This window comes from Parasteatoda tepidariorum, chromosome 10 (genome assembly GCF_982258835.1).
Source record: "Parasteatoda tepidariorum strain Cologne lab strain chromosome 10, Ptep-v5.0, whole genome shotgun sequence".
Lineage (NCBI taxonomy): Eukaryota > Metazoa > Arthropoda > Arachnida > Araneae > Theridiidae > Parasteatoda > Parasteatoda tepidariorum.
In genome coordinates this window covers 57,970,698-57,983,210 of record NC_141764.1, presented here as the reverse complement: position 1 = coordinate 57,983,210, position 12,513 = coordinate 57,970,698, and the positions used below count along the sequence as shown (strand labels likewise).

At 31.0% G+C, this 12,513-nt stretch overlaps 1 long non-coding RNA gene across 1 annotated transcript; it reads right to left on the bottom strand.

The window, feature by feature from the left end:
• Positions 1–5,962: 5,962 nt before the first annotated feature.
• LOC147802954 (uncharacterized) lies at positions 5,963–9,979 on the bottom strand. The gene is made up of 2 exons (XR_015429896.1): positions 9,794–9,979; positions 5,963–8,887 (listed from the first exon to the last, which is right to left on the bottom strand). It is a non-coding gene; the product is annotated as an uncharacterized LOC147802954 (long non-coding RNA).
• Positions 9,980–12,513: the final 2,534 nt, after the last annotated feature.

Sequence of the window (12,513 nt, the reverse complement as noted above, 5' to 3'; positions counted from 1 at the left end):
TTTTAAATTTATATTAGATTTTTTGTTATTTTGATTATTGAAATACACATAATCAAAAGGTGGGAGTGTTACGTCACTCTCATAAGATGACGTCATTCATTTAAAGTGTAAATATTAACTAAAACGATTTTTTAGCCTGTGTATATATGAAAAGTGTGAGTGGCAACAGAAAGAATGTTGTGCTAGATGCAGTGTTGCCAGATTGGGCTACAAGTAGCGGATTGGGCTACTTTTAAAAGTCCCCGCTACTGAAAATTGAATTTTCGCTACTTGCTACTTTTTGGGCTACTTATTATTTTTCGAACGCTACAAATCTTAAATATGCGCTACTTTTTTTCCTTACTGAAATATATATATATATATTTTAATTTTTTCCCTTCCCATTATAAAATGATTCTGAAAGTTTGCAGCTTCTTTACCATTTTTAAAAAGGACATTTTTGTTGCTGTTGAAAACGTTCTCGCTTCAGTTTCGGATTCTTATTGATATGTTTTACTGATGGAGTCTATAATCTTTCCATGCTTATGTTTCAAATCGTAGACTCGGGAAATCGCAAAGACATATATGGAAAAATGCACGGAGAGTATGATGGGGAAAATGTTTTTTAACTCCAACTATTATTAATCGTTTATCTTCTGGAGAAAAAAAATCACGTTACTCGCTTTGAAACTCAGAAAAATTAAATCCAAAGTCATTAAACCTGATGAATGAAAATAGTTGTGAATGACAATGAGTTTCCAAAAAATATCGTACTGTTAAATGCTTTTTTGTGAATTCATTTCACTTTTGTAAATCACCATCTATTCACAGTTGCACGAAAAATAGGAAAATTTTTATATCTCTCTAGAGCTTAGATTTGCCCGTTGTAAATGATGAAATTATTTTTTTTAAAAATAAGCTATAATATGTATTGCTATGGTTACAGTTATTATTTTTCACCTCATTTTGCCAAATATGCAATAAATAAATGAAACAAATAAAAATGAAGTTTTGGATAGTTATCATATTAAAATAAAATTCGTATTACCAAACGCAAATGATAATCAGAATTGGCATCAGGGAGAACGACATGAAGAAATATTTCATAGAAGGCCAAGGCCCACCCAATGATGACGATGAAACGCAAAAGATGGATTTTGTTTTTCAAACAAAAATATATACTGTGAAATTTCAAATTATAAATAAAATTATAACTATAACAAATATAACAAACTTATAATTATAACAAACAATTAACTATAACAATGAAATTATGAATAAAAATAACTAAGTTAATTGAAACATAATGCACTTAGGGATCAGGAAAATTGAATAACGAAAATTTTTTTAATTCGAAAATGTCAACATTTTAAACCTTTCGAAACATTTATAGTAATTGCAAAATAACTAGGAAAGATAATTACTTTAAATGATAAACACGGTAATGTATATGCTGTGTGTTATAAAAGGAGTTTAGAAAATTATTAAAGCTACTACAGTGAAACTAGCGTAAACTGATCAGAAGTGGAACTACAATTTGATGGTTTTATAAGAGAAGTCATCTTATAAAAATGATAATAAATTGTTTTTACCAGTTTTGCACTTGATCATCAAAATCTTAGATGGGTGATTAACTTATAGAGATGGTCAACTTAACATGTTTCACTGTGCAAGTAAAGTAAGCACAGCAACTAAGCGAGCTGCGAGAAAAGAAAATATTTACGAGCATTTAGTGCAAATCTATCTTTTTATCATTGTTTTTTTTTAAACTTTGCAACAGATGTTACGGCTACTATAAATGAAAAAAAAATTAGTTAAAAATATTTGTTGCTTCGTAGATGCTTTAAAATACTGTTTCATAAGAGGCCCAAATCAAAATATTCATTTGTTCACTAAATTACTATCAAAACTATTCTCAATCGAGTTTGAAACAATTATTGATGCTGTTACAAAGAAAAGAAAAGTCATATTTCTCATCTGCGAGCTGAATGTTTGTACTTTGTATTGTTTCGAACTTCAGAGCAGAAATGATCAAATAAACTATTTTGCTTATCAAAAAAAGATTTTTTGCCCTTTATTTTTAAATACACACAGATGTAGGCCCATGAAGTTGAACTTTTCTGAATTTCTTGTTGGAGTTTGGGTCCTAGTTAGGTCTTATTTTTAATTTCCTCGAAACGCGAGATAATTTTTATTTAAAAAAAATTAGCTAGTGAGAACATTTTTATGTGCGAGTAATTAAGGTTCTTGAGGTTGGGGAACGAAGCGAGCTGAGATCGAAACCTCTTAGTATTCTTATGCAGCTCAAAGACCGCACCAACATTAAAATATCGAAGACAGTTCCTACTGATTTTTACACATAAAAAAGCTTGAAAAAAACGAGCTATCCAATGTTATTATAACTTTAGTGTTTTCTGGCAAACGGCGCTGTTTTACAGAAATATAGCCAAATAAATTAGAGCACTCAAAACATGGCAAACTTTACACTTTATTTATGCTGTGATATTAATTTTGTTAATATATATATATATATATATATATATACTATATTTGGGCTACAAAATGTTCGAATCCGCTACTTTTGGAGCTCCCATTCGCTACTTTTTAATCTTAAGTTCTGGCAACACTGGCTAGATGTGTTCTACGCTTGGTTCTACGAAAATAAAATGGTTGCTTTTGTAAATATGTGTACGCAGGTATTTCTTGTAAATTTAAGTTATTTCATCGCTGGATAGATCGGGTAGATTTATCGGAAGCACGAAACACATTGAGCAGCTTTAGTGCGACGTAAACAACAACAATGAAAAAAAAATTTACGTGGTAGCACTATGTCACCAAATTATCTCTAAAATTATCTGAAATCACGTATTTAATTTGTCACGTCTGTCAAAATGTGTTTCGGTATAAGTAAATAAGTTAAAAACAGCGGTAATTAAAATTTAAAAAAAATTCTTTTGCAATGAAAGTCAAAATTAATGGGAAAGTGGTACTAATTTGCTTAGGAAAAACGTAGAAAATTACTTCAGTTTTATTACCCGCTGTCCCTCTTTTCTTTTTCTCTGGCCTTTTAATTCCTAGTAAGAATATATATATTTTTTTGGTATTCTCTCTTTAAAAATAAAAAGTCAAACAGCTGATAAAAAATATGTGTTAGATTACGGAATTATATATTTTACTGAAATATAAAATTCAAAATAATTAGTTTGGAAAAATCTTTTTTTGATTCATATTCAAAAATGTATTAATGATTTTGTAAATTAAAGAAGTTTCAATTATAAATAACTGTTTCGCTAAGATTTAAATAACTGCATATTAGTTAAATTGTTTGGAAGTGAACCGCGTTTGAAATATTTGACTTTTTATGCAGGAAAAGACATGGTGTTTCACGTTATATTTCATCTCACCAAATATTATTAAACTTCTAAATTTATTTCTCACCTATCCTGACATGAATAAATACAAAGAAATAATGAAAAAAAAAATATATTTAATGAAAATTGTGAGTCGAAGCGTTAATGCTGACGCTCAGTTCATTTAAGTAATGTAATAGATGCATATTGAAATACTAAAAAGAAAGCCATTATGTTACAGTTCAGGTACTTATTCGTATAGATTAATCGTAAACAAGCGCCATACTATTATTGTCGCCAATGATGCTTAATTAATATGGGTAATTCCTATTATATAAATTAAAAAAATTACTTATTTACAAAAATTCCAAGTTAATGGTTAATTTCGATATTATGCCTAGTAATGTTGAATACAGTTAATCTCAATTTTAATGGGCTGAACAACAAAAAACAGGTTTTGTTATGTTTTTGCTTATTAATTTTGTCAGTATATACCGTTCAGTTTTGTCCACGATTTCATTGGGTTGTTCAGTACCGAGTTATTGTTTTTTTGATTTTATTAATCCTGTTCAAAGAGTGGATATTCAGCTAGTTGAAAATAAAAAAAAGTTGAATTACAGTTCGTTAAAAATAAGTTTACTAACGCTTTTCGTTTCCCGAAACTCTTGTTTTTTTCTCAGGTCAAGAGCTAGCCCTTGTACAATACTTATCAATATTTCAGTCAAATAACTTCTAAACGTACTATTGGACGTATTTTTAAAATTTTAATTAAATATAGTAGCATTAAATTCTAACTTGAGATTCATTTAAACTGAAATAGTTGCAGTGTTATAGTAGTAGCACCTTGGATACATATGTACTATAAAATAGTATCTTTCTCTTGATATACATCTTCAAGAAAGAATAAATAAATGAGATAAATTTTCTTTTGAATATATTTATTTTTAGTGGTAAGAGTACAGCATATGTAAAAAGTATAAAAAAGGAAGAAAAAAAAATTATTCAAGTTGGATCTGAGAATTTGAAGCACGTATATTTGTTTTTGTTCTTACACAATAGACAGACTATGGTAGCTAGCTTGACTCTATGAAGGTGCTTGCAGATGCAATCATATAAGTTCTATGACCACTATCAGTGGCACCATCCTGAGAAAAAGAGCAGCTAAGTCTTTCTTTATAACTATTGCATAACTGCCAACCTTAGGAATCAAAAATGAGGAACACTATATGCGACAAAATTATACGCACTAATTACGAGAGTAAGATAAAAATTTAATTATTAAATCATAACATTAATAGACATATATTTAAATATGTAAATTAGTAAAACAAAACTATAAACACTATCTTTTGTGGGAAACTTATAATATTAATGTTTTATAATTAGGAATACCGGTATAATATATTAAAAACTAACATTACCTATTAATATATAATTATTTATCTCCAAATTATAAAACACTGGTAAATAATAATCTACATCATAAACAAATATTTCTGATGCAAGTGTTTAAATACTACAAAAAAAAAATTTCCAAAAATAATAATTTAGTGAAATAATCAGCAACAGACAGCTATTGGAATAATATTTTCCAATAAAAAGCTACTAAAAATTACTTTAGCACAATAATCACAGGATGCATGCTTGTGGCGATCAGAAAAAAGGATTGGTTTAAAATCAAAAATTTTATGAAAATTCAGAATTTTTATAAAAATATCAGATTGGATTTAAAAATTAGGAACAAATCCGAAAAATTCTGAACAGTTGGCAGCTATGCTATTGTCTGCTTAGTCAGCTGTAAAATAAAAGCATTTTTCTAGATAAAAAAATAGAAATCGTGTTACTTTAAAATTCTACAGTGGATCAGAATCCAATCAAAGACTTCAGTTATTTAATAACTGACAACCGTGCTGGAAAATAAAGAGCTTAATTATTTTTATGAATTTAAAAAATATACAATTATATTTAATACATATAGCAAAATCAATGACTGAAATGTTATCTTCTTACGGTACAGAGATATTCTTCAAACTAAATGAGACTCTGCATAAACCATTGTAGAAAATCAAGTCCTGGTAAATATATCTCACAGAAAAGCTTTAAGCAGACAATGCTGTGAGACCATTCCCCGGGACAAACATGAATCATCAGCAGAATCCAGGCAAACTCTAGAAGAGAACAAGTTGCTTCAAATTAATATTGTAATCAAGATACCTTGTTAAGATTTCAACCAATGGTTAAGTATATAGATAAAAGCACAACTCTTCAAATTGTGAATCTAATAAAGGATTGCATACATTAGTTTGAATCAATTTGAATTACAGAGTGAAAGAACATTTAGCACAGAAGTATAAGTTTTAAGCACAGATTAACAGAAACTTTTTTATTATTATTAAATCTGGCATATCCATCTTTTTCCACGCATATGGCATACTTGCGACACTTTCAGAGTGGTCTCACAACTCTTTTGGGTGGAAGCATCACTCAAACTCATACTCGGGGATTTGACACATCTGTCACTTTAAAATCAAGACATAAAAAAGGAGTGTAAATTATTGCAACATTAGCTTTGTTGCTCGATTTTTTTCTTTTTGCAGATCCGCAATTTAGTCAGGTTACTTACATCTGAAAGAGAGGGAAAGTGTCTGATTAATATTATTTAATATTTCTATTGCAGCATCAATCAGGGTTTACATATAAAGACTAATGGCTTTAAGAACAAGACAATCACAGGACATTACATCACAGCATTTAATAGTTAGTCACAGCACAGATTTTATTATATTTTCTTTACACAACATAAATGACCCCACAGCCAATTGTTCAGTTGGTGTGTGCACTGTTGAGTCACCGTTTACCCTAGAGACAGCCACGTAGGCTTCTTAAAGGTACGAGTCCATGATGGATCATGGAATGTGCATGTTGTGTTATCCCCACGCTGACTTTTAATGATGAGCCAGTACATGTTGATGTGTTTGTCCATTGTTCAGGTTTGATTGCACTGTCCCCAGTTTTTTAGTATCTAATCATCTAAATTCTGTCGACATCACCAGTTCCTTAATGAATATTATTTTCTAAACCTTTTAAAAGAATAAAAAATAAAATCATAAATTAATTTTCTAAACTTATTAGTATCTAGATCAAACATTAAATTAGTTTTTATTTAGAATGAAATAAATGTCACTGATAAAAACAAAAGTAATAAATATTTTTGAAATAATCAAAGTAAAAGAATATATATTATTAATAAAAGAGGAATATACTAACTGGTAGGGCACTGTCTTTTCCTTAACCACGGTGTGATTAAAGACAAATACTGATAAACATTAAAAGATCATTTAATTCATTCTGACTTTAATTATTTTATTAATACTGTAATAATTTATAAACAGTGCTGTTCTAACAGTAAACAATCCGTACTATAACAATACAGTTGGGGAAAAAAAACTCACAACGATTAAGGTATAATGCCACTGTTAAAAATATACAATTCTCTGAATAATCAAAACATTATAGTAATAAAAGAGAAAGATACTAACTGAGACACTCATATTAGCTTCTGTTGAGTCTAGATCTCATTTAAGCTAACAAAGAATAGAATTAGATCAATCTCCGTGCAATTGAAAAATTTTTATAATCTCTTTTAGTGTCGAACATATACCCATTGCTATTTAGAAATAGCAATTGGCATTATTCATTAGCGTTATTAGCATTATTCATTTAGTATATTTTACCAAAGGCATTTAAAGTGGAAGAGTATTTATAATTCAGGTACAATGCTCTAAACAATCTTCCCTCTATCCTTTAAGGGTAGAACCAGAATCATTGAGAGAGAGAACTAGTCATAAAATATTCTATTGCATCTAAAAAATTTTCTGCATTGTGTAAAGTAGCACAGATAAGAATATTAGAAAAAAACACTCTCTACTGAATATTTTTCTTTACAGCATCATAGTACTAAATCTGTTCAAGTACTGTCAGGGATCTGTCCAGACATTCTGTAAAAGGTTCGTATTTGTAAAATTGGGAAAAAATTACTTGTAATTTGTGAATATAAAATAAACGTTAAGTCACATTCTTTCAACCAGGGTCCTGCTTTTGTGAATTTGTGCAAATAGGGTCTGTTATTGCAAAAAAAAAACTTTTTCAAGGAGTTTTTAAATTGTAAAGACTTACAAGATTATGCCCAACACTTTAAAATTATAATTAAAAAAATTAAAATTTAAAAAATAAACAGCAATTGCTGCTACTAAATTAGAGATGCAACACACAAATATTTGGTATTTTGCCTATACTGCTGAACGCAGAATATTCATTTCGGACGAATAAAGGAAGAAGTGTCTGCCGAAGACAAAATTTATTTAGATTACATCTGTCGTTCTCCCCCCCCCCGGAAGGGTTTATTTGATTAACAAAACAATAATGAAGATAAACGAATTTGTGAAGGGTCTGAGTAAAGGATAAATTATTTTGTGAAATGTCCGTCTCTATGAAAAGATATTTTGTGAATAGTTCGTTAACGGACCCAAATCTCTTCTAAACAGATATCTGACTGTGACTACTCTTTCTTATTTGTATGGGATGAGTTCTGGTTATCTGGCTAAATGTCAAGACAAGATTACAATATTTTTATATTATTAGTATATAAAGTTGTGTATAAATACACTTCTTTTTTTAGCAACTTTGCTATGCATTCTTCAAAGATGTTTGCCAGTTGAATTTGGCCCTGGCAGTTTAAATGTATGTGATCTTAACCAATACATTCATCCACAGATAAAGCTGATTCACAGAACATTAGCCCAAGTAAAATTCACTAAGTTTTAATTACTTCATTGAATCGCTTTATAGTGACGTTTTCAAGATTAACAAAATGTTGATGCATACAGTGCATTCAGCAAGAGAAATTTCTAAACTCTTCGTTCGAGAAAAACAACTCAGAAACATTTCTGTATTGTGATCTGCCATGCCAACTACAATCGCCAAGGTGCTAAACAGATTTTAAACTTGCAAATTTAATAACAAAAAAAAAACACATGTAGATAGTTGTCCGGGGGTGGTTACGAGTTATACCTTCTGAGTTCCCTTCTCTTTTTATTAGTTCCTGGCGGCTGGCTACCCAGAATTATTCTTCCACAGATAACCAAACAAAATCTCCCCAATAACCCCACAAATTTTATTAACCACACAAGCCAGTTTTTTAAAGTTGGGCATTGTACCCAATTGCACATCATTAGTTCCTTTATTTTTAAGAAAAGCAAAATAAATTATTATTTTATAGCACAACCATAAGTAATATTAATAAAAAAATAAATAAGTATCTGAATTAGAATAGTTACACAAGATACTAACAATGCCAACAAATGGTTTAGATACATAATCATTAAATATGTAAATAAATTACATTTCAACTTACCAACATGAATTAAGACAAAAACACAATCGTCCCTTCACAACTGCACACTTAATTTGACCACACCGATTCCAGGGTGTGCAAACATCGATATCCCATTTTCATTCAGCATTTAAGTAATTAGCCAAATACTTCTCCAGGGAATCACCTAGTAAAAAAGTATTTTATGAAGAGAAAGAAGAAATATGAAAAGTTTGCTTTACATTGTCCACGTAAACTGTCAAAAATCTTAGGGTAATGAAAAAAAAAATTATAGATATAGTTTGAGAAGTTAAATAATTGAAAAAATTCAATTTCATATTAATATCCAATAAAGATAACTTAAATTTAAGATAACTTGCTAATCTGAATTATCTTCTAATTTATTATAGTATTTGTATTATGTATTTTAAATAAAACAAATTATTGAGTACAAATTGTTTTGCACATAAATGTGATACACCTATAGAATAAAATTTTTTTTTTGAAAGTATGCATGCTCATAATTTATTCAATAGTTAAGACAACCTAAAAGAATAATAATGAATGCAATAACTGTGAATGAAAATGATAAATATTATCTAAATTTGTTCCATTTCTCTCAGAATTTTTTTTTTAGATTAGTTTACAATAAAATTGAAACAAATTATTTTAGACATGATCAAAACCCTCTTCACTATTTTTAAGAAAATTCAATATTAATCTTTCTATATAAAATAAATTTTAATTAGCAATATATTTCATAGAAAAAAAAGATACCTCTGTATTATGTCACTAAAATAAACATAAATCAAGTAATTTAACTAAATGAAATTTCATTACTAAACTGCTTCACACAATTTCGGCAGAACAAAGGATTTCTAAGGAAGCAGAGAAAAACTTTGATAAATGAATTTTTATAACGATTTTCTTAAAATACATACATTTTACAAACTATTTACTTTAAAATCTAACGCGTGGTATTCACAGATATTTAATAAAATTCATTAATCTTTTTAAAAATTTCATGTAATTTTTTTATATACTGCTATGAAACGTACACTAATATTATAAATCTTTAATTAATAAGAATTACCTGCAATTAAAACTTTCATGATGATTAAATATGAAATCCCGCGCAGCCAAATACAGAAAATGGCTTCTCCTCTATAACAATAGCTTTTGTTTAAACAACGCCAATTGCTTTGGCGAAAAAGTTTGGTTACACAATCAATATAGGGTTATAAGAAGATTGATGGATGAAAGCTAGCGTCAAGCTCACTCCGCCCAGTTACCAATTCCTAAATTGACCAAATATCAATTAGGGTATATCATGGTTAAGATGACCTTGTGACTTAGGATCTTTTTATGAAATATTCTCACTGTACTTGATTTGCATGTGCAGCATTTTAACCTAATGCGGTTGCCTACTCTCGATGAAGTGTATTTTACCACAAAAACTCAACAATTGGATTCCCTTATTCTCTAGGTCCCGGACTAATACAAGGACAAGGTTCTAGGACTGATCATTAAGACACGGTTCCCAGCAGATCACCGAAGTCAAGCATCACTGGCTGCGGTCAGTGTGCGGGTGGGTGACCCACTTGGATCAGTCTGCGTAGGGACCGAGGGTGTGCGGTATTGGTCCTCGTTAAACTGTGCTACCGTAAAGTGCTCGACTTCGCTCGCAAGTCGTCGGTCTACCGAAGCGGGGGTGCCATCCTCTCTGCAGAGGACCAAAATTGTGATGCCTTGTCTTCGGATCATCCTCAGGGATGTTTCCCAGACCGTCGCCAATAGCCCGTTGTGCAGCTCTAGTGCGACGTAAATGAACTACAACAACAACCTTATTCTCTAGAGCAGTGGTGCGCAAACTTATTTCGACTGCGACCCCTTTTGTAGAGAGAAAATTTTTGGCGACCCCTAGAGATAAATGTTCACAAATACGATGTATATTTCGCGCATTTCTTTCGTTTCATCGAATAAAAACATCATCATATTTGACTAATATTAATTTTATTTATAATTTTAAAAAAATACTTCTTGTCTAAGACAAAAATCAGTAATTGCCCTTTAATGAGATGTATGTTGCTGCAAGTTTCTAATTATCTCATCGATGTTTGGATGTATGTTGCTAATTGCAATCATCTTCAGGGTTTAAACGCGAGCGGTATTTAGTTTTTATTGAAACTAGTTTGCTAAATCCAGTTTCGCATAAATACGTTGATGCAAATTGTATTAGCACCCTGATGGCATTCTTGCATAAAACGGGATATTGTTTTTCCACGGATAGCTAGATAGAGAATACATTACGCGTTACGGTCAAAGAAAGAGTGGACAGCATGAAATTGCAATTAAAGAGTGAGTGACGGCGCTTCACTCTTTATATGTACAATGTATAGTATGCAGCATGCAGGGATAATGCATTTCATAAAAATTTGGCGACCCCCAAAAAACTTCTGGCGACCCCCACAGGGGTCGCGACCCCTAGTTTGCGCACCACTGCTCTAGAGTCTAGACGATGATCGAAGATGTGGCAATTGCATTTGGTGAGAATGCTCCCATACAGTTTCTATAAGGTAATCTCTGAAGCGTCTACAGTTCAGCTTTGAGGAGAGCTCTTCCGAATTAAGCGTTGGGGCTGTGAGCTGCTGTGATAACAAGTGAGAGCACATTAGGGTGGAATTGAATAAAAAAAGGTGTCGATTGGTTTACTCACTCCAACCTATGCCAAGATAAAGACAAAACTATTCACCCCACTCACCTATTCGAAGTGATTTTTCATCTTAACAATAGTACCCGCAAGGCAGCGAGATATTGATGTCTGGAGGAGTTCTCCTAAAAACCACATTATATGGTTCATGATCAGTGGCGTAAATAGCAACCATCGCGATGTAAGGGAGCGCACGAGGTTTCAGGGTGCACTATCAAGAAATAATACACTAACACATATATGCACTGCACCTGAAGCTCGCCAGCTCTTAACGTGCGGCCCGCGGTCACACTTGAAAATAAAATAATAATAATTAACTATTATAATTTATTTTAGAAAATAAACAAAATCCGAAAGGTTGAATTTTGTCTTTAAGTTTCGCACGTGCCAAATCAAATAAATGTAATTTTTCGATCGCTTTTTTCGGTGGTTATTACTGCGAATTTCCATAGTTCAAAAATCACAATATTTTTAGTGCGACAAAACTATGAAGCTTGAATTTCGAAGTAATCACTTTGGAAGTTCCTTATTTGTGTCAATTTCGTAGTTATTCTAAGTGACTCGATCGTACTTGAGAAGGCTATATTGTCCGATTTCCATGTATTTCTTAAAATCTCGATCCTTTTAACGCGATTCTAATGACTCGAGAATTTAGAATTTATCGTAAATCCCCCTCGTATTTTTCCCCCGGCAATGCACGTTTCCACATGGCTTAAAAAATCCCGATATGTATATATGTATTAATACAACACTCGAGTGTTGTATTAATCAAGCATTTCCAATGGACTCTTTATTTGTGCTGGTTTCATCAAAAACCAAAGAATCTTTTTTTCTTTTTATATAGTTCGTTCAACAAAATTTAGTTCATCATCATCGAATAATGATGAACGAAATTCTTTCTTATCATTCCTTCATCATCCTTTCAACAGTATCAGGGATTTTCAACTTACACGTGGCCGGGTGCCGCAATTACAAACACCAGTCAAATGGCGTGCCGCCATTTTTTTTAATGTCAAAAAGCAAAATAACAAGCATTCAGTGGCGTGCCAACTTTTTTTTGACTGGGGGGGCGAGCCAATGCAAAGTCATAAGCTTTGCTTGAT